The sequence below is a fragment of the Balaenoptera borealis genome, assembly GCF_965194805.1.
Source record: "Balaenoptera borealis genome assembly, chromosome: 1".
NCBI classification, from domain to species: Eukaryota; Metazoa; Chordata; class Mammalia; order Artiodactyla; family Balaenopteridae; genus Balaenoptera; species Balaenoptera borealis.
Genome location: NC_138860.1, coordinates 66,039,281 through 66,064,165, shown reverse-complemented (window position 1 = coordinate 66,064,165; position 24,885 = coordinate 66,039,281). Strand labels below are relative to the sequence as shown.

Genomic DNA, 24,885 nt, shown 5'->3' with positions numbered 1-24,885 from the left:
GCTCTACCCCAGGTCCACTCCCTTTCCTGATATTACATTCTTTCCCAATTGTGTATGTTGGTAAAATCAAATAACATAAAATATAACATGTTAATTATTATAAAGTGCACCGTTCAGTTATATTAAATACATTCATATTATTGGGTGATCAACATCACCATTTATCTTTCTAATTCTTTTCTACGTTTTAAAACTGTAACTCTGTATCCTTTAAACATAACTTTCCTTTTTGTTCCATAACCACCTGAAAAGCATCATTACCCCCCCAATTTCTATGGTTTTGACTACACTAAGTACACCATATAATTGAAATAAGTAGTTATATTGTTATGACTCACTAAAAGTCACAAAAAATGGCATTTTTGGTAGCTAAATTTCCTCAAGATTCATCCATGTTGTAGCATATTCCTAGATCTTTTCCTTCTTAAGGCTGAATAATATTGTGTTATATGGTTATACCACACTTTGCTTATCCAGGAACTAGTGGATGAACACTTAGGTTGCTTTCATATTTTAGCTACTGTGATTATTACTGCTCTAAACACTGGAGTACAAATATTTAAGACTCTGATTTCAATTCCTTTGGGTATACCTCATAGTAAAATTCTTGGATCATGTAGTAATTCTATTTTTCAATATCTGAAAAATTGCCATATTCTTTTGCAAAGCAGCTGTATCATTCTACATGCCCACTGACATAGCACAATGGTTCCAACTCCCTCACATCCTCACCAATACTTGCTTTCTGCTTGTGTATGTGTGTGTGTGCTTGTGTGTGTATGCATGCACACAAATATATAAACATGCATTTAGTGATATGGAGCATCTATTCAAGTGCTTAGTCATTTGTACATCTTTTTGAAGAACCATCCATTCAAGTCTTTTATCCATTTTTGAATCAGGGTGTTTGCTTTTTGTTGAGATGTAGGAATTCTCTGTATATTCTGAATAGAAATCTCTTGTCAGATACATGGCTATCAAATATTTTCTCCCATCTTGTGGGTTGCCATTTTATTCTGTTTACATTTCTTTGATACACATTTTTTTTTAAATTATGTACTGCACATTTTTAATTGTTTTGTTAGCTGTACCTTTGTTGTTCCGTCGTTTCATATTGAGGAAAACACTGCCAAATCCAATGTCATAAAGCCCTTGTCCTGTATCTTCTAATAAGACTTTTTATTTTATTAGGTCTTATAGTTAGTTTCTTGATACGTTTTCATTAATTTTTGCATATGATGTTAGGTATGGGTCCATCTTCCTACTTTTGCATGTTGACAACATGACTTCTCAGCACCATTTGTTGAAAATACTATCCTTTCTACTTTGAAAAGTCTTGGCAACTTGTCAAAAATCATATGGCCATATATCAGGGTTTATTTCTGGGTGTTCTATTCTATTCTATTGGTCTTGAATAAGGGAGAAAATAGTATAACCTATCCAGGTTGATGAAGAACATAAAGAAAGACCAGGACTGAGAATTAGGAGGGCAATATAAAACAGCAGGGAGTAAAAGACAGTGTGAGAGAAGGTCTTGTATTTGCGAGTTCATGGAAATAGGATCATGCTAAAACCACTAAACGCCTGACTTTGAACAATACGGTAAATGTGCTAGCAAGAAACATAACACTTACCCATCTCTGGGAAATATAGTATGGGCATAAAGATAAACTACACTCAAATATAGTAAACAGGGAAGGGTTTTCATGGTGTGAAAATACTGTGGGATTTGAAATACAATTCACTTCTGTTCTACCATTGTCTCTAAAATTTATCAAAGTGTATATACAAGCAATTCCAATTCTAGTAATGTGCTTGACAGGTTTATATATGAACTCCAGCAGACCACTAAATGTACATTCATAGTAGGACTCTTCCCTAAACCAAAAAACAAAACTCAAAAACTCGGAAGACTAGAGTTCACTTTGTCAACACACATACAGATGCAATGATGGTTAATGGTCCAAAAAAAGAAAGTGAGCATGGGTGCAAGAGGTTAATCCCCAGGCTGGGGTGGGGTGCAGAGTTTGAGGGTAACACAGGTAGAAAAGGCTTTTGTCCTATCCTTGATTTTTGAGGTATGGAAATTCACAGGTCACTACCTTCATTTCAAAATGAATGAATGCACTATTCAATTTCTTTAAACAGGCGAAGTAAACATGAGTGATAATAAATTTCAAACTGTCGCTAATCAAATAAGATACTAAGAAAAATTAAATAATATGATTTAAGAATGAAGTGGACAGATTGTCCAATATGGTAGCATTCAAAGACCCAGAGTTTGATGCCTCTCATGGGCACACCAAAGTCACAACAGTTTACAGAACAGCAATTGATGAAAAAAACCGGGACCTACCGTAAAAGATGTTTTACAGCTAAAGACATAAGGACGGCACCTCGACAAGACAGGAAGGAAGGGCAAAATCTCAGTAGAGTCAAGACCCATACCACCAGGTGGGTGGCCCACAAATGGGAGAATAATTACAATTTCAGAGGTGCTCCCAGGTAGCAAGGGGTATGAAGCCAACATCAGGCTCCCAAGCCCAGGGATCCTGTTCTGGAAAGAAGAGTTCCTAGAAAGTTGGGCTTTGAAGACCAGTAGTACTTATTTTCCAGAGAGCCAGAGGGTTGTGGGAAATAGAGATTCCACTCTTAAAAGATGCTCACAAAATCCCACATGATCCGAGAATCAGAACAGAAGCAGTCATTTGAAAGGATCCCGGGTCACACCTACCTCCTGATCTTGGAGAGTCTCCCAGAGAGGCAAGAGGCAACTACAGCACAGCCTCAGGGACAGAGACACTGGCAGCAGCCATTCGGGGGAGCTCCTTCTACCTCGTGGACACTGGTACCAGCAAGCATAATTTCAGAATCCTCCCTCTATCTTTTTAGCCTCAAGACCTAGCCCTACCCATTTCCACCAGACTAGAGACACAAGTACTAGGATGCTGCAGGCCAAGCAACTAACTGAGCAGGGGCATAGCCCCACCCACCGGCAAACAGGCTGCCTTCAGACCCTCTCAATGCACAGCTGCCCCTGGACATGGGCCCAGCCACCAAAAGCCCCAGGACCAGCCTCCACACCTCAGTGGACAGGCACCAGCCCCAGAGTCCCTGGCCCCTCTGACAAGTGAGCCTACTCTGGCCTTGGAGTCAGCCTCACCATCGGCAGGTGATAACTGCACAGGGACTGGATGGAGCTTGGACCTACCCAACAGCAAACCTGCTCTAGCATTGGGATCAGCCTCATACACCAACAGGCACACACCAGCTCCAGGAATACCACAGCTCAGCAGCCTGTGTGACCAGAACACTCACTTGCAGGCCAGAAGCAGCCATGGACTCAGCTGGGTCCTGACCCTGCCCACCAGAATGCCAACACAAGATTAGGGATACCCCAGACCCTGGAGATAGCTGTGTCAGGAACAGTGATCCAACACCAACTTTGCGACTCCTGGGCCCTGCAGCCAGAACTCAGGACCTGTCTCTTCCTCCCAGTAGCCAGCATAGCCCCAGGACCAGTGACTGGGCACTAGCCCTGATTATCACCTGGACTGCAGTTCTACCCATAAGTGAACCAGCACTAGATTTGGTGTCCCCCAGAGTTGTGCAGCCAGCTGCCTTATGATTTAGTCTCACCAAGCAGCACAGACAGCCTCCATACTAGGCAGAGCCTGGCAAACGAGCAGTCTGGGGGCAGCCAAGCCTACCAGACCACCCACAGTAGTCAGCCCACCACAACAGAAGAGCCCAAGCAGCCCACATAGGGGGTACACCTAGAACATATAGTTCTAGTGACCAGGGGACACTGGGTTGCTGGGACACATAGGACCTCTCCTACAAAAGGCCACTTCTCCAAGGTCAGGAAATGTAACGAACCTACTACATACATAGCAATAAAAACAGCAAGTTAAGAAAAATGAGGTGACACAGAAACACGATCCAAATGAAGGAACAAGATAAGAACTCAGAAGAAGATCTAAGTGAAGTGGAGATAGCCAATCTACTCAAGAAAGAGTTCAAGGTAATGACGGTAAAGATGATCAAAGAACTCAGGAGAAGAATGGACGACCAGAGCAAGAAGTTAGAAGTTTTTAAAAAAGAGTTAGACCATTAAAGAACAACAAAACAGAGATGAGGAATGCAATAACTGAAATGAAAAATACACTAAAAGGAAACTACTGTAGACTAAATGATACAGAGGAATGAATCAGAAAACTGAAGGACAGAGTACTGGCAATCACTGAAGATGAACGGTAAAACAATAGATTAAAATGAAATGAGGAAAGTTGAACAGACTTGTGAAACAACATCAAGTGTACTAATATTTGCATTATACTGGTCCCAGAAGCAAAAGGGAAGAGAAAGCAGTGTAGAACCTACCTGAAGACATACGAGCTGAAAACTTCCGTAACCTGGGAAAGAAAACAGACATCCAAGGCCAGTAAACACAGTAAGGCCAAAAGAGGATCAACCCAAAGAGGACCACACCAAGACTCACTGTAATTAAAATGGCAAAAAAAATAAAGATAAAAAGACACTATTAAAAGGAGCAAAGGAAAAGCAACAAGTTACAAACATGGGAACTTGCATAAAGTTATCAGCTGACTTTTCAGGATAACCTCTGCATGCCAGAAGGGAGTGGCATGGTATATTTAAAGTCATGAAAGGGAAAAGCCCATAACCAAAAATACTCTACCCAGCAAGGCTCTCCTTCAGATTTGATGGAGAGATCTAAAGTTTTACAGAGAAGCAAAACTAAAAGAGCTCAGCATCGCCAAACCAGCTTTATGAGAAATCTTAAGGGGGCTTTTCTAAGTGAAAAAGAAAAGGCCACGACTGAAACATAAAAATTAGGAAAGGAAACTTACTAAAGGAAAAACCTCATTGGTTAAGGCAAATATTCAACAAAGGTAGTAAATCAACCATGTACACAGCTAATAGGAAGGATGAAAGAAAACAGCAATAAAACCATCTATATTCACAATAAGAAGTTAAGGGACACACAAAACAAGTAGATATAAAATATAAGGTCAAATTCAGTAACTGTGGGGGAGGAGAGTAACAATGCATGGTTGGTAGTGTCCATGTGGAATTAAGAGCTCAGCAACTTAAATAATCACACACATACACACTCACACAAAACTGAAAGAAATCCAAACATAATATTAAAGATAGTCCTCACGTCACAGATGAAGGGAATAAACAGGGAAGAAAGGAACACTGAAGAAATTAAAGAGGGATTCTAAAAATACCCAAGACAAATGAAAATGAACACACAATGATCCAAAATCTATGGGACACAGCCAACGCAGTTCACGGGGGAAGTTATAGTGATACAAGCTTTTTCTTAGGAAACAAGAAAAATATCAAATAAACAACCTAACACTACACCTGAAGGAATTAGAAAAAGAAGAAAAAACAAAACCCAAAGCTGTCAGAAAGAAAAATTAAGAAAACTATGCCATATGCAATCACATCAAAAAGAATAAGATACCTAGGAATAAACACACCTAAGCAGGTAAAAGACATGTGCTCAGGGCTTCCCTGGTGGCGCAGTGGTTGAGAGTCTGCCTGCCAATGCAGGGGACACGGGTTCGAGCCCTGGTCTGGGAAGATCCCACATTCTGCGGAACAGCTGGGCCCGTGAGCCACAACTACTGAGCCTGCGCGTCTGGAGCCTGTGCTCCGCAACAGGAGAGGCCACGATAGTGAGAGGCCCACGCATCGCGATGAAGAGTGGCCCCCGCTTGCCGCGGCTGGAGAAAGCCCTCGCACAGAAACGAAGACCCAACACAGCCAAAAAATAAATAATAAATAAGTAATAAATAAATTAAAGAAATCACTATAAAAAAAAAGACATGTGCTCAGAAATCTATCAGCCATTGGTGAAAGAAGTTGAAGGCAACACAAAAAGATGGAAAAACATAGCATGTGCATGGACTGGAAGAATTAATACTCTTAAAATAACCATACTACCAAAGACAGTCTTAATGCAACAGATTTAATGCAATCCCTATCAGAATACCAAAGCATTTGCACAGAACTTGAAAAGGTAATTTTAAAATTTGTATAGAAACACAAAGGCCCCAAATAGCCAAACAATCTTGAGAAAGAACAGAGCTGGAGGCATCACGCACCTTGACTTCAGACTATACTGCAAAGTGACAGTAATCAGAGAGAATCGTACCAGAGCAAAAACAGACACAAAGATCACTGGAAGAGAACAGAGATCCCAGAAATAAGCCCACACACTTATATTTAATTGATTTATGACAAAGCAGGCAATATGGAGAAAAAACTGTCTCTTCAATAAGTGGTACTAGGAAAACTGGTCAGCTACATGGAAAAGAATAAAATTAGATTATTTTAGAACACCATATATAAAATAAATGCAAAACTGAATAAACACCTAAATGTAGGACCAGAAACCATAAAACCCCTAGAGGAAAATATAGAACATTCTTCAACATAAATGATAGCAACAGTTTTAAGTTCAATCTACTAAGGCAAATGAAACAAAAGCAAAACTAAAAAAATGGGACTTCACTAAACTTAAAAGATTTTGCACAGCAAAGGTAACCAAAGACAAAATGAAAAGACAACCTGCTGAAGGAGAGAAAATATTTGCACATGATAAGAGGTTAACACCAAAAAGATGACTAAGCAAGGGTTCATAGCTAAACTACAGAAAGAGCACATACAACTCAGTATCAAAAAAACACCCAAAATCTTTTTTTTTTAAATGAGAAGACCTAAATAGACACTTTTCCAAGGAAAATATACAGATAGACAGCCAGAACTCACAAAGATGCTAAACATAGCTAATCGGCAGTAAAATGCAAATCAAAACTATGAGATATATCACCTCAGTCTTGTCAGAATGGCTGTCATCAAAAAGATCACAAGTAACAAAGGTTAGTGAGGATGTGGAGAAAGGGAAACTCTTGTACACTCTTGATTTGAATGTGAATTAGTGCAGCTACTGTGGAAAGCAGAATGGAGGTTCCACAAAAAACTAAAAATAGAACTACCATAATATCCAGCCGTTTCACTCTTGGGTATATCAGAAGAAAACAAAAACACTATTTCAAAAAAATAACTGCACCCCAATGTTCGTAACAGTGTTATTTGCCATAGCCAAGATACAGAGTCAAAGTAAGTGTTCATCAATAGCTTAGTGGATAAAAAAGATTTTTTATGATGACTTCAGCAAAAAATGAAATTTTGCCATTTGCAAGAACATGGATGGACTTGGAGGGTATTATGCTTAGTAAAATAAACCGCAGAGAAAACAAGCATGGTATGTTATGAGAAAAAAAGCATGGTATGTTATGAGAAAACAAGCATGGTATGTTATCATTTACACGTGGCATCTAAAAATTTGAATACAACACAAACAACAACAACAAAAAAACAGACTCACAGATTAAAGAACAGACTAGTGGTTACCAGCAGGGAGAGATAGGGTGGAGGAGCAAAATAGTGGTAGGAGATTTTGAGGTACAATCCACTATGTATAAAATCAATAATCTACAGTGGTGTACTGTATAGCATGGGGAATATAGCCACTCTTTTATAATAACTATAAATGGAGAAGAACCTAAACATTTATGAATCACTGTTGTACCTCTGAAACTAATATAATAATGTAAATTAACTATAGATCAATAAAATATAAAGTAAGAAACAATAAAGGGGAGACAGATTATTAGATAGAAATCAATTAAATAAACACAAGTTTTGGAAATCAGGAATTAAAACACAACATGTAAGACACAACATTGGCATTTAAAGTGTACAATCTATTCATTTAAAAGAAATCATTTAAGTGGTAAAAAATGGTACCCATTCTCACAATTTTGTATATCTAGGATAAATTATTATCTACAAAAATATGTTACAAATATTCACTCAAAAAGAAAGAGAAAATTTGGATAAACCCATTTCAGTATACAAATTTAATATCAAAGTCTCTAGGTAAAATTGATTTGAATAAGTTCTGTTAGCCACTTCTAGTTTCTTTGTGATGTAAAATCTTTTAAAGCATAAAAATCAGCCTTTCTACATTATTCCACTAGACATACATGGAAGTTAAAAGAAATGAGAAGAGAGAACAATCAACCAGGAAGGTGAATTTACTGAGAAACAGTCATTCGTTCTCCCTCCTCCTTTTCTTTTCCTCCTTTTCCAGGTCTCTTTCGGTTCCAATCAAGAGAAGTCTTGAGAGTTCTGAGAATATTTCTTTGACGGCTTCAAATCACCATACCTACATCCTCTGACACAACTACACACACGGGAACAAAAATAAACCTCTGCTATCTACTCATGTAGGAGGGATTCATGCAAAATTAACTCCTACATGGAGACCAACAGGTGAGTTTTCTACCTGTTCTTTATAACGTCCTTCCATTATAGTAAATCCCACACATTATGAGGCAGAAGTGGTTACGTGAGCTTTTCCTTGAAGTCAAAAATCTTGCATTCATTTCAAGCACCTGGTGATCATAGGGTACAGCCAGGGAAGGTGCCATCCCCCCTGGGGGTGGGGGGTGGCGGTGAATGGGCTCCCACACCCATGCACCTCCTGATGTACAGATTCTGGAGAAAAGAAGGGCGATCATACTGCAGTCAGCCTGTCAGGCTGTCGGGCCACTGGGCGACCCGACCAGCCTGGAAGTGTCCCATCAGTTGCTGAAAGCAAAACTCTGTCCCCCCCCTGTGACGTCAGGCAATTTGGGCCAGAGAGTCAGAGGATAATCAAATCAGAGAGTCAGAGGATAATCAGAGGTAATCAACTCCTCCTCTCTGCTCACCTCCTTGGGGTTACAGCAACCCCATCTCCAAACCCAAATCTGACCCTGGAGTGCCAAACTGGGAGTGGCAGGTGGGCTCTGCCCGTGCTTCAGCGCCCTCTGGAGGTTGTCTGCTCTAAAGCCAACTCTCAGCCCTTCCTTCTCCTTCCCTAGTCATGAGGGCTGCCTTGGTCTCCTGCAGCTGCTGGCCTGATTTCATTCTTCTTTTTTCTCCAATTACAATGAAGTGTCTTACAGAAGTTTGGAATCTCTTGAAGAAGGAAGATCTTTTAGTCAATACACCTTAACTGTGAGAAGTTGGTATCAAGAATGAACCTGAAATACTGTATTTTTCTCCTGATGATTCCAAGGAGAGACAGCACAAGTTTTCTAAATCATAAGAAGAACCAAGGTAAATATGATATTCTGAGCCAGAGATGAAAAAGCAGTTTCTAGCACCCCTTCCTCATGTCATTTAACTGGGATTTAAATCAAACAACTGCCACTGGTTTTTAAATCACATGACCCAACTTTAAATCAATCAGCTGCTTCCCTGTAACTCACGTGACTTGGCTTTGAATAGTAAGAAATTCAGAGGTATAAAAAGGATGTTCTGAACAATAAATGGAAAAACAACATTTTAGAAAGTTTTTTTCTTTTCGAATGGACAATTCATTGCCTACAGAATAAAGGATTCTCTTGTGGATTTCTTGAACTATAAACACATACAATGTCTCCGTTGGCTTGATTGACTTAGATTTGGGTTTTTTTGTTGTTGCTATTGTTAACATATTTCTTGGAGTATAATTACTTTACCTTGTTGTGTTAGCTTCTGCTGTATAACAAAGTGAATCAACTATTCGTATACATATATTCCCATATCCTCTCCCTCTTGTGTCTCCTTCCCACCTTCCCTAACCCACCCCTCTAGGTGGTCACAAAGCACTGAGCTGATCTCCCTGTGCTGTATGCAGCTGCTTCCCAATAGCTATCTATTTCACCTTTGGTAGTGTATATATGTCCATGCCACTCTCTCACTTCATCCCAGCTTACCCTTGCCCCTCCCTGTGTCCTTAAGTCCATTCTCTACAGCTACGTCTTTATTCCTCTGCAGCGACTCCTGCTAGGGATGGATACTTCCTTTTATGCTCAGGGAAAGCCCCTAGTTTGAATATGACTTGAATTTGATCCTGTGAAACCATCAGAACTTCCCACCAGAGATAAATGAGGAGATTCTGGCCTTTATTAGTATGCACGATGAACACGGGTGTCCTGGCTGTACTTGCCAACCCTCCTATTTACCCACCTATTTTTATCCACCTTCCTCCCTGTGAGTACCTTTGACCAACCCTGAGCTCAGACTCCTGACCTATTCCAGTGACTTTGTCAGTCTTTCTTTAAAAATGGACAGGTAATGAAATGAAATTAACCTAGAAGCAGCAGCTCAGTAAGGGAAATAAAATCATCAGAAGTTATCTAATCACAGCCACAGCCATCCAGGGCTCTGTCTTATCTCCTGGGTCATAAGAATGGTACCTTCCTAAACTTGAAGGACATCCAATCAACTAAGCAAAGGTGTTGCTCACCTCTGGCTCTTGGAGGGATTGCTAGGCACTCTACCCAGTGTATACTAACTGCAAAACACTGTCATGGTTGTGAAACACCTATGATCCAGGAAAGCTTTTTGGGGTGCATGGGGAAGGTTTCTTTTTGACATCAAGCAAAAAATAAATCACCAAGCTCTTTGAGCACAGGGGTTCTTAAGAGGGCAGTAGAAGGAAGAAATGGGCAGAAAAGATGATCTCCAATGAAGTTAAGGACATTTTCCCAAAAGAGTAGGATTTAGTCTCAGTTTAAGGAGAACACTTTTAAATAGCTGGGACAGCTCCAAACTGCAGTTTAGGGAACGAGTGCTTCAAAAGAACAGTGCTTTAAAAGTCCTGGCAAGGCAGCAAGAGGATGAAGAGTTGGTTTTGCATAGTTTTGAACACAGGAGTAAAGAAGCAGAGGCATCTCTGACTAAAAGGCCCTGAGATCCTATGGCATCAATGGGTCAGTTGCAGGGGCAGGGGTGTGGGGGGCGATATTTCTCTCTCAATGTCTCCCAGGGCAGCCACCCCTCCCTACCCTAACCCCCAGTCCCTTCACCCTTCCTCCCTCCACTGTTGGGTCCCCAGGGACAGCACTTCTTACGCTGGAGTGCTCAGGCACCATTTCTGCAGTCTGGATTCTTCCTGGAGCCTGGCAAGTTCTGGGACAGGAAGACAGGTCTGCAAGCCCGCTGCGGTGCAGTCGGACCTGGAGGCCTGGAGAGGAACTGGAGCCCTGAAGCCCACCCACGTCCTTGAAGCCAAAGGAGGAACACATCCTCCTAACAGTACTTCTCAGGGGTCAGCGTGCTCCCCACCCGACGGTGATCCATACTCACTTGAGGCAGCAAGCACTGCCTCTAACTGGCCCCCTCGATTCCGCCTTAAGGGTCCTCGCACACGTGTGATAGCGCAGGCCCCGGATCTCTTTAGTCAGCTGAGGCCAGTGCTGCCGGGATCGCTCCAGTCCCATCCCCCAGCCCCTCCCTCTCGGACTGTATGTAATAGAAGAAAGAGCACAGAGGAATAGGCTGAATCAAGGGATCTGGGAGCCTGGGTATGAGTTTGAAGACGGAGAACCTAAGGCGCAATTACATATTACTGAAAACTCTTGTGGGGTGTGTGAGGGGAGGTTAGGGGGCTGAGAGGCTGAGTCAACCTGGTGAGTCCAGCCCCAGGACACCACACAGCCCCGCCCCCCTTTCCTTGCCATCAGACAAGGGTGACGCAACTCCAGCTGGGACTCTGCACTTCCCCCTCCCTGATTCTCCAGAAGAGCAGGTGGCCCCCCTCTGAGGGCAGGGGCAAGACCACGGACCAAGTCCCCCTGCACTAAGGCACTACTGGAAGCTCTTCCTGAACAGCAGTCCTGGCTTGGAGCGAACCCGTGCACCGCCAAAGCTGGTCTCGTCTTGCAGCTGAGGGACGCAGGCTTTAAGTCAGCTGCCTTGGCTTTAAATCAATCAGTCCCCCCTTTAAGTCAGGTGACCTGATTTTAAATCACTGTATGCCCCTCAAGCCTGCAACTTCAAAAGTTGGGAACTTCACTTTGATCCCAGCACCTCACACAGCTGAATGCACACTGTAGTCACCCCCAACCCTGGCTTAGAGGCAGGATATAAGGTAAGGGGATGGGCGTGCACACATGGTGATGAGGGTGTACTTCATGTACCAGAAGGGTCCAGGTACTCTGGGCACAGCAAGCAGTGCACGATACAGCAGCTCCCTGGCAAAGCTGGTGATGCACAGGGGGAGCAGGCACACCCAGGCATGCAGAGGTTCCAGGGCGGGAGCTGGGGCACAGCCAGCCGGGAGGGTGTGAAAGAGGAGGATCTGAGCCTTCTGGAGAAAGGCAGACACAGAATATGGATGAGAAACAAAGACCAGATGAAACATGGATTTGAAAAACACACCATGCTCTTGAAATTGGGGTGGGGGGCACCCCAGATTTGAGTCTTCTTACTCCCCAGTAGCTAGTGCTTTGGCATTTGCCCAATTACTTATAAAATGTGACTGATAATATCTAACCCATAGAATACAGCATTTGGAGTGGTTTGCGTGTTTATGTTTCTATAGGGGAATAAACTTTTCTACAAGAAAAATGTATATTTTCTGAAATAAATTAAAACCCCTTTTTAAAAAGTACTATATTGGACTTCCCTGGTGGCGCAGTGGTTAAGAATCTGCCTGCCAAGGCAGGGGACCTGGGCTCGAGTCCTGGTCAGGGAAGATCCCAAATGCTGCGGAGCAGCTAAGCCCATGTGCCACAACTACTGAGCCTGGAGGCCACAACTACTGAAGCCTGCGCGCCTAAAGCCGGTGCTCCACAACAAGCGCAACAAGAGAATCCACCACAATGAGAAGCCCGCGCACCGCAACAAACAGTAACCCCCGCTCACTGCAACTAGAGAAAGCCCACACGCAGCAACGAAGACCAAACGCAGCCAAAAATAATTAATTTTTTTAAAAAACTACTATATCCTTCTATACATCTTCTTGGGGAAGAACAGAGGGAAGGAGTGGGAGAGTGAGAAAGACCAATACTTAGTGCACATCCCTGATGCAGGTGCTCTGCTGGCTCAGATAGTTTTATCCCCACTTTACAAAGGAGGAAGTAAGCTCAGAGAGGTTTAGTAATTTTCCCAAAGCCAAACAGCTATTGAGTGGCAGAACCAGGATCTGAACCAAGTCTGTAACCTTCAAAGCCTAAGCCCTCATCACACCAAAACTCAATTAATATTTACATTTATCAAATTACATTGCAACCTGGGGAGTTCTTGGCACAGTCCTGAATAAGAGTGAGAAAGAAAGAAATAGCGTTGTTCATCCAGTCAACCAAAATTTTTTTTTATTTTTTATTTTTTTAATGCTATTCTTGTCTGCTTACATTCTTTTTATGTATGTATGTATGTATGTATGTATGGCTGTGTTGGGTCCTCGTTTCTGTGCGAGGGCTTTCTCTAGTTGTGGCAAGCGTGGGCCACTCTTCATCGCGGTGCGCGGGCCTCTCACGATCGTGGCCTCTCGTTGCCAAGCACAGGCTCCAGACATGCAGGCTCAGTAATTGTGGCTCACAGGCCGAGTTGCTCCACGGCATGTGGGATCTTCCCAGACCAGGGCTCGAACCCGCGTCCCCTGCATTGGCAGGCAGATTCTCAACCACCGCACCACCAGGGAAGCCCAACCAAAATTTTTGAAGCAGCTGCTAGATGCCTGGCCCTGTTTGGAGTTCAGCAGTGATCAAGACAGGAAGAGTCCTACTTTCATGAACCATGTAGTGGGGAGGAGAGACAGGTGCAACTTAGGTGAGGGATTTCACCTTGCTGGGCCTCTGTTTTCTCATCTGGAAAATGGGATGGGTGTTTCTCATTTTCTGGGATTGTCCAGCCCTCACATTCTCTGATTCCATAAGAAGCATTTGTTTTCCTGTTTCTTTAAAATTCAATCAGGCCATGAGCTGTGATGAATGTCGTTAGCTGCTCCCCAAATCACTCTATTCCCACCCATTTCCTGTGATCAGGTCTATCCCCCAACATGACTCAAAATCAATCAAGTCACAGAAGCTAAGGGGCACCCAGCAGAAGAATTCCAACCCTGGCTTCTCAGGAGCTCTGCGGTCTACCTGGCCAGGTAAACTTCACGCACCTGGCACAAGGTGGCCATCCCTGGTTTCACATCAACATGATCTCAGGCACAAACCTCCTTGTTTTTCCATTTTGTCTTTAAGTTACTTGCTGAAACAACTGCACAAATATGAAAAAGATATAAAAATCAGGCATCCTCTGCCCTCACTGCCTACTAATAAATGATTTTCTGCCACTTTAATGATAAAGATACAACATTTCAGCATTCCGTTGCCCTTATTATTTTTCATTTTGTTGATATTTCTACTGAATACATCTTTCAATATTTTAACAATGGAACATGTATTTAGGTTGTTCCACACACAGCCTTTGGTGGTAAGGGTTTTGTTGTTATATTTCTATTATGTTTCCTTTAAAAATCATTATCCTGTTTAAATGGATTACGTCAACTTTATAGGCATTTATCATATGATATTGATGAAATTAATACATAGAGGGCAGTAGTACAAATTGATTGGAATTGAGAGCCTCTATTAGCACAGTTAAATATAAATATTTTATATATATATATATATATATATATATATATATATATATATATGCCAAATTACATGCTGAGTGAGATTCTCCTACTCTTTTTCACTCTCTGCCCCTCAAGCCTGTGAGAAATGGAATATTTCTTGCCATATCAGTAAAAAAAGGATGTCACAGTCATCAGCACTTGCAGCCCTCCAATGTGAGCCGGTGGGCCCTGAGGAACTCAGGATATGCAAATACAGAATGCTGGCCCCAGAGAGCTGAGGTGCATATCAAAGGAAGGATTTCAGTGAGCCCAGACGCTTGCATCTTCCCATACAAAGAAAAGCGCTACATTCCTCACCTTGGGAGAGCTGGTTTTCCTTAGTTAACAATCACCTTTTGATGTTCCCCATTACCTGCGCCATTCCCCTCCCCTGTCCCCTCCCCCCAGTACTTTAGCTCAGGGAGGAAGGAGCGCAGAGAGACTCGGCTGAACAAGGGACCTCCGAGCCTGGGGATGCGTTTTCAGCCGCTTTCCCCGCAGTCAGGAGGAGGGGCGCTGACGCTCCAACCGGACCCTGCGCCTCCCTTTCCCCGTTTCCCCTCAGGACGCTCAGGCCGACCCACTCCCCACGCCCACCAGGCCCCGCGAGCCAGGCCGAGGGCAGGGGCGAGAGAAGGGACCGACGTTCCCCGGGACCAGAACGCTAGGGGCTGCTCTTTCTGCACAGCAGCGGTGGGTGGCAGCGAACCCCTGCCCCTCAGAAGCTGGTCTTGCACTGACGCCCGGGCACCAGACCAGGAGGAGGGTTGGCGCCCACTTACCCGGCCCGCGGTCCCCAGGACTGTCGCGGCTTTGGCGGCCGGGGCCCCTCCAGAGCCGGCAGCCTCAGTGAGGCCGCCCTCCCCTCGGGCTCCGGGGCACTTTAGTGACGGCGGAGGCAAGAGACCCCGAGCCGGGAGTTCCAGCTCTGCGGAAACGCGGGATCGTTCTGGGCGAGGAGGTGGGACCGCTCTGCCCCCAGGCCTTCCGGGAGGGAGGGCGGCGCCGGGGGAGGAGCCGCCTGGAGCCTCCAGGAGCCCTTCCGGGGGTCCTGGAGGGGCGGCCCGGCCTGGGGGCCCCGCCCACTGTGGCCGCAGCCCAGGCCTTTTTCCTGGAATCCTACACAAGAAAGAAAGATACAGTCTATAGTAAATATTCACAAATGATTGTTGCTGCTGTGCTTACTATTCTATTAAAGGTGTAAAATCCATAAAACACTTTAAGTTCAAAGTTAAATACGAATTTTTACCTTTCTAATTATGTCTCTGCTATTCCCAACTGTGGTTAATGAATCAGAGACTGTGGCATCACTAGTTAAAAATGAGCTTGAGGAAAAAATAGAACTCAGGCCCACCAGACCTACTGAATCACGATCTGCACTTTTACAATCTCCCCAGTGTACTTGTGTACCCATGAATAGTTGAAAGGTACATTTCTACCTCGACATGTCTTTTCTGTCTGAGAAATACACACATTTTATCCAGTTTGATATAAATAAAACACTCAAAAATGCATATGCCTGTGTTGAAACCATCATTTTATCATTTCTTTTCCAGATAAGTATAGTCTCTACACTGGTTTTGTGGATCACATGCCATACTCTTTTCTTGTAGTTACAAATAAGGTAGAGAAAGTTACTTTGTAAATATATATATATTAGTGGATAATTGAAGACAGTCTTCTAAATTAAAAGCACTTCTCTTAACTTGCTGTTTTCTTCTTGGGTCACATTATGAACTCTTCCCGTGGCCACATGGCATGTGTACTTTTAATTTCAGGGACTGCTGCCATTCCAGGATGTGGCCATAGATTTCTCTCAAGAGGAGTGACAATGCCTGGACCAAGATCAATGGGAATTGTACAGGGGTGTGATGTTAGAGAAGTATAGGAACCTGCTCTCCTTGGGTGAGGATACCTTCCTTCCAGAATTCCTTTTCCAACCACAGGGTTTAGAGTCCTTCATTTGTAGAATGTCTCCTGGAATCTTCTGCTTCCTACAATAGGGTTTCAGATTGCAATGTTTCAGGAAAGACTAGGAGTTTGTGGGTATAATTTATCTTATTTTTTTAAAATCGCAGTCTCCCTTTTAATATACTTTGTAACTGCTTGGGATGTGTCTATATGAACTGTGTATTATATGCTTCTGTTATAGTCCTTACAATATTTTTTTGTCTTATTTTCTGTAACAATTTTCCATGGATTCTTTGGGCTTAAGGTATATTAAAAGGGAGACTGCGATTCTGGGACTTCCCTGGTGATGCAGTGGTTAAGAATTCGCCTGCCAATGCAGGGGACCCGGTTCGATCCCTGGTCTGGGAATTTCCCACGTGCCACGGAGCAACTAAGCCAGTGGGCCACAACTACTGAGCCTGCGTGCCACAAGTACTGAAGATGGTGTGCCTTGAGCCCGTGCGCCATTTATTTTTTGGAGAATAAAACTGCCTCTGAGTGATTAAAATCTAGACCAGCTAGTCAAAATGCTTTATCACCTGTTCTTCTAAACCACTGATCAACGGAACAAGTTTTACTAGGGATAACAGAGTAATTGTATTCTGGAGTTCATATCGGCAATATGTTTTATGACCTTGATGCTGGATCACGACATTTCAATGGTATAACTGCTATTAATTGTCTGTTTGTTCAACGATTAAAGTCTCACGTGATCTGAGTTCAGACTGGAGTCATCCTGGTTGGTTTCTGTCTATTGCAGATTTCTTCCAGTATGAAAGGACAAGAGCAATACGGCTTACTTTACAAAATGTCTTCAAACCAAATGATGATATAATCTACATTCAGTTAATTTATACATACTCTACTGTAGAACAGGGTTTGTTACGGTGGCAGAGCCCGGTAATTAGGTAAAACTGAAACATTTATCTGCAGTGGTTCAAGTTCTCTTCCTAAGAATATGTTTATAATCAACATTCTTTCACAAAGTACCCAATTTAATTCACCATAGCAGTCCTCATATTAACTAAATGGAGAATCCTAGGCTATATACAAATCCAGAAAGGGCCAAAAGTCATCAGCCCCTATGGATTATTACAACCCATTACTGAGACATTAAAATTATTTCTTAAAGAACCACCATGACCATCAACATCATCAATTTATATATTATTGCCCCAATGCTAGCCTTAACCATGGCTCTCACAACATGAATTCCTCTTCCCATATCTTATCCACTAATTAATATAAATGTAGGCATACTATTTATGTTAGCCATATCAAGCCTAGCCATTTATTCCATCCTCTGATCTGGTTGAGCTTCAGATTCAAAATACTCACTCACTGGAGCTCTACGGACAGTAGCACAGACAATCTCATATGAAGTCTTGCTGGCAGTTATTCTATTCTCAGTCCTAATGCTAAATGGATCATTTACACTTTCAACAGTAATTATTACACAAGAACACCTATGACTAATTTTCTCCTGACCCTTACCCAGAATTTGATTATCTCCGCAGTAGCAGAAATCCAATGAAGCCCCACTTGATTTAACAGAAGTAGAATCAAAACCTGTATATGTCTTCAATGTAGAAAATGTAGCAGGCCCATTCACCCCGTCCTTCCTAGAGAATATGTCAATTTCCTTATAATAAACATTTTCACAACATTCTATTTTTAGGAGCATTTGACAATCCCTACGTGCCAGAATTATATACAGCCCAAGTCATCATTAAAACACATCTAACAATCTCCTTTCTATGAATTCAAGCATCCTACCCACAATTTTGATATGATCAACGTATACATCTCTTATAAAAATATTTTTTACTACTAACATTAGCCCTATGTATATGAGAGTTTTCACTACCTGTCATCATACCAGGCAACCCACAGCAAACTTAAGAATTATGTTTGACTAAAGAGTTACTTTGATAAAGTAAATGATAGAGGTTTAAATGCGCTTATTCCTGGAATTGAACTTATTTCTAAGAATTTTACATTCTCCATGCTACCACATTACACCACAATGCTATATAGTAAGGTTCTCTAAGAAAGCTTCAAGGCCCATACCCCCAAAATATTGTTGTATATCCTTCCTGTACTAATAAACTCTCATTGTTTTTACTATCATTCTACTGACCATTATTTCAGGAAATATAATTGTAGTAACAAGCTCACACTGGTTAATGGTATCCCCATTCTAATAAAAAACATGAACCCATAAGCTACAGAAGCATCCAACAAATATTTTCTAAAACAATCCACCACATCAATACTACTTATAATGGCTATTATCATTAATCTAATATACTCTGGTCAAAGAACACAATGAATTACAAAAATCTTTAATCCAGCAGCATCCACTATCATGACAATCGTCCTTGTCACAAAAGTAGGACATTCCCCATTTCACTTCTGAGTGCCCGAAGTAACTCAAGGCATTCCATGAACAGCAGGCCTGATGCTATCAACATGACAAAATTGCACCCCTATCAGTTTTATACCACATGTCACCATCCATCAACCTAAACATACTGTTAATCATAGTGATATTATAAATCATAGTTGGACGCTGAGGCAGACTTAGCCATACTCACCTGGAAAAAATTACAGCCTCCTCATCAGTTGCCCATATAGGATGAATAACAGCTATTATAATGTATATTCCAAGTATAACAATCCTAAACATACTAATTTATATCATAACAACACTATCTTCTTCCTATTTATACCCAGATCATGTACTACAAGGGTATCATTATCACACACATGAGATAAAACACCTCCCATCAGGATCCTTATCCTCAGCATTATAGTGTCATTAGGAGGTCGCCCACCATTATCAGGGTTTTGACCCAAATGAATAATTATCCAAGAGATAACAAAAATGATAACATCATTCTACCAACACTAATAGCCATCACAGCAGTCCTCAGCATATATTTCTACTTGCAGCTAACATACTCCACATCACTAACTATATTCCCTTCATTAAACAACACAAAAGTACAACAATTTGAACATACAAAACAAATAACTTTCCTATCATTACTCATCATAATAGCCACACGGTTACTACCCATAACACCCATCCTATCAGTGCTGGACTAGGAATTTAGGTTAGTTTAGACCAAGAGCTTTCAAAACCCTAAACAAGTACAATTTACTTAATTTCTAAAAATAAGGACTGCAGGACTTTCTCCTATATCAATTGAATGCAAAGCAAACACTGTAATTAAGCCAAATCCTTACGAGATTGATGAGTTTTAACCCCAGGAAATTTTAGTTAACAGGCAAATCCTCTAGTCAACTGGCTTCAATCTACTTCTCCTGCCTTTGAGAAAGAAAAAAGAAGAAAAAAAAAGGCAGGAAAATCACCAGCAGAATTGAAGCTGCTTCTCTCAAGTTACAATTCAATCTGTTGATTCACCACAGGGTTTGCCAGAAAGAGGGCTCAATCTCTGTCTTTAGATTTACAGTCGAATGCTAGCTCAGTCATTTTACCTCTGTTCATACACTGCTGATTATCTTCAATAAATCACAAAGATATCGGCATTTTATCTTTACTATTTGGTGCTTGAGCTGGAGTAGCAGGCAGCGCCTTAAGTATATTAATCCTGGCTGAGCTATGCTAACCTGGAGCGCTACTTGGAGATGCCCAAATCTGTAAGGTAGTCATAACAGTCCCTGCACTTGTAATAATTTTCTTTATAGTTGTACCCATTATGATTTCAGGGTTTGAAAACTGACTTGGGCCACTAATAACTGGGGCACCTGAGGTAGCATTTCCCCCAATATATCATATAAACTTTTGACTACTTCCCCCATCATTCTTACTCCTACTCATATCACCAATAGTAGAAGCTGGTTCTGGTACAAGTGGAACCCTATATTCAGCTCTAGCCTGCAATCTGGCCCATGAAGGAGCCTCTGTCGACCTAACCATTTTCTCCTTACATTTAGCAGGTGTCTCTTCAATTCTTGGTGCTATTACTTTTATTACTATAGTCTTTAATACAAAACTAGCAGTCATATCCCAATACCAAACACCAGTATTTGTTTAATCTTTCCCAACTATAGACATATTACATAATTACCACTCTCAGTCTGAGCAGCCAGAATTGCCATATTGTTAAGAGATAGAAATCTAAACACTACTTTCTTTGACCCTGCAGGAGGAGACTGAATCCTATACCAACAGCTATTTTGACTCTTTGGTCACCCTGAAGTCTGTATTCATGGCCTACCAGGCTTTGTTATAATCTCACATATCATTACATACTATTTAGGACAAAAAGTGCCTTTCAGCTATTTGGGACTAGTATGAGTCATGTCCACTGGCTTTTTAGGATTTCTCTTGTGGGCCCATCATATGTTTACCATAGGGATAGCTGTTGACTCAGGAGCATACTTTGCATCAGCTACCGTAATTACTTCTATCCCTACAGGAGTAAAAGTATCTAGCTGATTAGCAACTCTTTATTTAAGTTTTCTTTCTCGTTTCTTTTTTTTTTGGCTGCGTTGGGTCTTGGTTGCTGCACGTGGGCTTTCTCTGGTTGCGGTGCACGGCCTTTTCATTGCAGTGGCGTCTCTTGTTGCAGAGCACAGCCTCTAGGCGCGTGGGCTTCAGTAGTTGTGGCTTGCGGGCTCTAGAGGGCAGCTCAGTAGTTGTGGTGCACGGGCTTTTTGCTCCGCGGCATGCGGAATCTTCCCAGACGAGGGCTCGAACCCATGTCCCCTGCATTGGCAGGTGAATTCTTAACCACTGTGTCACCAGGGAAGTCCCTGGTTAGCAACTGTTCACGGAGGTAATATTATATGACCTCCCACTATACTATGAGTTTTAGGCTTTAGTTTTTCTTTTTACAGTAGGTGGTTTGACAGGAATCATCTTAGCCAACTCATCCCCAGACATTGTCCTCCAGGATACATACTATGTAGTAGCACACTTCCATGACCTAATGTCCATGGGAGCAGTCTTCACTATTATAGGAGGCTTCCTACACTGATTCCCACTATTCTCAGGTTATACAGTTAACTCAGCATGAGCAAAAATTCACTTCACAAGTATATTTGTAGTAGTAAATATGACTTCCTGCAGCACTTTCTTGGCCTCTCAGGGATGTCACTACATTAGTCTGAGTACCCTGAGGCACACACAACATGAAATATTTTATCTTTAGGCTCATTCATCTCAGTAGCAGCAGTAATGCTAATAATCTTCATACTTTGAAAAGCATTTGCGTCTAAACAAGAAGTCTTAGCAGTGGAAATTGCTACTCCTAACCTAGAATGGTTACACGAATGCCCTCCACCATATCCTATGTTTCAACATCCTACCTATGTAAATGTAAAATAAGGAAGGACTCAAGTCCTTCTCAACCAGTTTCAAGCCAACACCATAACAATTATGTCTTTCTCAATAAATGAGATAAAAGTAAAAAGTGATGTAGCTTTGTCAAAGTTAAATCATAGGCTAAAATCCTGTATATCACTAAGGCATATCAGTTTCATCTAGGCTCTCAAGATACAACATCACCGATTACGGAAGGACTTTTACATTTTCATCATCACACATTAATAGTGATTTTTAAAATAAGTTCTCTAGTCCTCTATATCATTTCACTAATATTGACATCTAAACTAACTCATATGCATAGAATAGATGCACAGGTAGAGAAAATGTGAACAATTTACTAGCCATTATTGTAATCTTAATTGCCCTATCATCATTGTGAATCCTTTACATGACACATGAAATCAATAACTCTTCCCAAACCATAAAAACTATGGGTCAGTAATGATACTGAAGCTACAAATACACAGATTATGAAGATTTAAATGTTGACTCCTCTGTAATCCCCACATCAGAGCTAAAACCAGGAGAATAATGACTAATAGAAGTCAACAACCGAGTAGTTAGAGATAGTCATTGAATATCAGTTTCATCTGAAATTGTTGTACACTCCTGAGTTGTTCCTTCTCAGGCCTAAAAAGAGCTATCCCAGGATGCCTAACTTAAAGAATCCTAATACCAACAGGACCAGGCCTATGTTGTGGACAAGAGAGCTCATTTTCCTGAGTTCAAAGACAGGACAGAGGGATATGGCTGAGATATGGGGTGAATCTGGAGCCCATGGGGATGCACTTTCCAAGCTCCAGGATAGGAATGGGGCCTCTAGGGTCCCAGGCCACCCACCACACCCTCCCGAGCAGGATCTGGACAACATTCCCTGTCAGTGATGAGGCAGCCCTAATACTGGTCATGCCCCGATGTTGTGTCCTATGTGGGCCCCATGCTCTTGGGACCACATCCCACACTCTGCAGGTCCATGCTACAGGGTCCTTCGTGCCTCAGGAGTACAGACCACACAATAAGCAGTTCCCTCCCCAACCAGCAGGAGGAGGGGAGGAGAGCAGGGGCACCAGGGGAATCTCACTCAGACAACAACACCCCAGGGGTGCCAGCGGGGACAGTGATGATGCAGATGAGGCACAGACCAAGAGATGGGACCAGAGGACACAAAAGGCAGCTGGTCAGGTCCTGGCTCATCTGCACCCAGGACACCTTTGTCCCATACACCCCCTTCCTCATACACCCTCTCCTTAAATGCAGATTCTTCAGATGCAAACAGGCAGAGCTTCAGACTGAAAGTCAGCTCTTCCAAAATGACCCATCAGCAAACACTGCAGGATTCCACTCCCTGTGCTTTGTGGCTGCTTCCCACTAACTATCTAGTTTACATTTGGTAGTGTATATATGTCCATGCCACTCTCTCACTTCATCCCAGATTACCCTTCCCCCTCCCTGTGTCCTCAAGTCCATTCTCTATGGCTGAGTCTTTATTCCTGTCCTGCCCCTAGGTTCTTCATAACCATTTTTTCTTTTTTTTTAGATTCCATATATATGTGTTAGCATACGGTATTTGTTTTTCTCTTTCTGACTTACTTCACTCTGTATGACAGTCTCTAGGTCAATCCACCTCACTACAAATAACTCAATTTCATTTCTTTTTATGGCTGAGTAATAGTCCATTGTATATATGTGCCACAGCTTTATCCATTCATCTGTCGATCCTGCCAACACTTTTACTTTACTCAACTGAGACCAATGTCAGACTTGTAAGGTAATAAATTTACGATGTTTTGAGTCACTCAATTTGCGGTAATTCGTATGAAAGCAATAAAAAACAAATACAGAGGTCCTACAAGAGCCAGGCTATATATTTATATTTAAGTATTTCTAAAATGAATTTAACCCTGTGATTCACAGCAGCAGCAGCTTCCAAGGGATCCCACCACACACCTGAGGCGAAAGCAGCCTAATAAAGAAGCAGTGACAGCAGCAGGTCACTGCCCCACACTTGGGGTAGAGGGGGATTTGATCTACTGTAGCAGCAGCATAGCCTGAATGGGAATGCATCCTCCTGTGGCACTAGTCCCATCAGCATTAGTCTAATCTGCTAGCATCTGCTGTGCCAACAGGCCCAACGTATACAAACCCTCCAACTCAGTAGCATTAAGTGAGCCAGGCTCAGTGTTTCCTGAAACTCATATCCAATGGCACTGGAAAGCCCAGATATCACCTACTGTTATGAAAACATAAAAAACAATAACAGAAGACTGGCAACTTCAGAAAGAAAAGGGGAACAATGGAATGGGTGAAAACAAGTGGGATAAATATAAGAGACTATCATTAGTCTCATGAGTTTCTTAAATTCCCTATGATGGTCAAAGCAAAAATTATGACACCATCTGATGTGGTTCTCAATGTATATAGAGGAAATACTACAGAAAATCATACTTTAAAACTGGGGACTATTAAGAGACCTAAATGGAAGTAAAATTTTGAAACTTCACTTGAAGTAATAAAAGACAGATTCCAGTAGGCTATGATAAGTTACATATGTATAGTGTAATGCCAAAAGCAACCACTAAGAAAACTATACAAACAGTATACACAAATGATTATAAATAAATTAGATTAAAATGGACTTACCAAAAAATGTTTAAGTAACCCACAAGAAGGCAAAATAAGAGAAACACAGGATTGAGAAACTAAGGTAAAAGACAAAACAAAAAATAAAATGGTAGACCTAATCTTTAACATAGCAATAATTACATTAACTGTAAATGATCTAAATAACCAAGTCAAAGACAGAGATTGAAAGAGTAGATGAAAAAATCACAAGCATGATCCAACTCTATACTGTCTATAAGAAGCTTACTTTAAACATCATGATATAGGTAGTTCAAAGTAAAAGGATGAAAAAGGTATATCATGTGAACATTCATCAGAAAAAGCAGGAATGGCTATATTAATATCAGATAAAGTAGATTTCAGAGCAAAGGAAATTATTAGGGGCAAAGAGGGTCATTACATAAAGATAACAGGAATAATCCAC

The 24,885-nt window shown here is 41.8% G+C and overlaps 1 protein-coding gene and 1 long non-coding RNA gene across 2 annotated transcripts in view; one reads left to right on the top strand and one right to left on the bottom strand.

The window, feature by feature from the left end:
• LOC309613809 (uncharacterized protein) overlaps positions 1–24,885 on the top strand; it is a 335,392-nt gene that overhangs the window by 92,256 nt on the left and 218,251 nt on the right. The window lies entirely within an intron of this gene.
• LOC309610601 lies at positions 13,901–22,546 on the bottom strand. Its single transcript, XR_014234074.1, has 3 exons — positions 16,423–22,546; positions 15,313–15,649; positions 13,901–14,127 (listed from the first exon to the last, which is right to left on the bottom strand). It is a non-coding gene; the product is annotated as an uncharacterized lncRNA (long non-coding RNA).